We start from the raw sequence: 1,885 nt of genomic DNA, 5'->3' as shown, positions 1-1,885 counted from the left end.
ATTAGACATCTTGAGTAAACGTAAAGAAACCAGACTGGGAGCTCTGGTGGCCTAGTGGCAAGAATCTGTACTGCAATTCTAGAGGTGCACGGTTTGAATCCACCAGATGCTCTGCTGGAGAAGGTGGGATGATCTCCTCCTGTACCAGTCAAATCTGATTTGATGGTACACACACACAAAATAACAATAAAAGAAAGAATATTTTATAAAAAAAGGAAACCAGATTGAATATAGCTTAGAGATTTTATTTCTTAAACTTTAAGACTATGATGTTTGATACTTTACCTATATATCTTTTTTTTATCAATTCTTAGAGATTTTTTTATTTCTTTTTTCCCTTAAACAAAATTTTTTAATTTTATACTCGTTTGCTTGCAAAGTTTGTACACATTGTTTTTCACACCAGATCTTTCCCATTTCCTTTATCTTTTTCCTCCATCAATCTGAGCAACCTTGTGATTTACCACTGCCCCCCCTCACACTTCCACCCTTCCTCCCCTCCTGCTCCTACCTTCCCCCCAACCCCCGATCCTCATGCACATTTTAATAGTTATCTTTCTATTTCTACAATAATGGTCTTGTACAGTATTTGTCCTTATGGGACTGAGTTACTTCACTTAGCATAATGCTCTGCACTCCCTCCCAAGTTAGGTAGTAGTTATCAAAATCATTGCGCCTGCTTGCTACTTAGAACTCAATCCTGTGAATGTACCACAATTTCTCAAGCCATTCACTGTGGTTGGACATTTGGGCTGTTTCCATGTTCTTGCGACAGTGAATAACGCTGCTATGAACATTGGTACAAGTCTCCATTTGTGCCTCAGTTCTGATTTTCTTGGGGTATATTCCAAGCAGTAAGATAGCTGGCTCATGTGCAATTTCTACTTTCAGCTTTTTGAGGAAACTCCAAACTGCTTTCCAGAGTGGTTGTATACCATCTTACAATTCCATTCACAATGTATAAGAGTTCCTATCTCTCCACATGCTCTCCAACATTTTTTACTTGCTGTGCTGTTAAGCTTTGCCACTGCTATTGGGATGAGATGGCATTTCATTGTGGTTTTGATTTGCATCTCTCTTATTACCATTGATTTTGAACATTTCTTCATATGTCTGTTGGCCGTCTGAATATTTTCCTCTGTGACATCTTTGCACGACTTTTGCCCATTGTGTAATAGGGTTATCAGTCTTGTTCTTGCAGAAGCCCTGTAGAATTCTGTAAACTTTTGATATGAGACCCTTGCCTGAGATGATATTGCCAAATGTTTGTTCCCAGCCAATAGGTATGCTTTTGACTCTGATAGGGAATATTTTTGATGCTCACAGGGATTTAATCTTTTGAAGGTCCCATTCATCAATTTTATCCTTTCCTAATTATATATTTCTGGCTGTATTTGTCAGCATTTTTATACCATGAGCTACACCTTCTCGGTCCAACTTTGCCTCTTACGATCTTTAGGGTTCGGGGCTTTACTCCTAGGTGTCTGATCCACCTTGAGTTGATTTTTGTGTATGGTAGGAGGTTTCTGCTTCACCTCTCTACAGATAGTAGTTTGGTATCGCCAGCATGATTTGTTGAAGAGGTAGTTTCCTCATTTCATAGGTTTTGTTGAAGACCCTCTTGAAGACAAGTAAGTGTACAAAGCCAGGCAAAGGTCAAGTTTGAAAAGCTCCCAAGAGCCCCTGATTTGTCACAGATTCATAGAAATACTTACAATGCTCAGTAAAGGACCTCTAGTGACCTCATTGTCAGCCTGTTGTGCTGCTATCTAAAGCTTAATAAAGTTGTTATAATAATCATAGTTACACTTTTTTTGTCTTTTTTTTTACATCAGATGGTTAATATAACACCATTGTAACAAGGGGTTTTTTTTTGTTTTTTTTT

The sequence above is a fragment of the Elephantulus edwardii genome, unplaced genomic scaffold (genome assembly GCF_000299155.1).
Source record: "Elephantulus edwardii isolate Elephantulus edwardi_28Jun2011 unplaced genomic scaffold, EleEdw1.0 scaffold00236, whole genome shotgun sequence".
Taxonomy (NCBI): domain Eukaryota; kingdom Metazoa; phylum Chordata; class Mammalia; order Macroscelidea; family Macroscelididae; genus Elephantulus; species Elephantulus edwardii.
Note: the sequence above shows the minus strand (reverse complement) of the source record.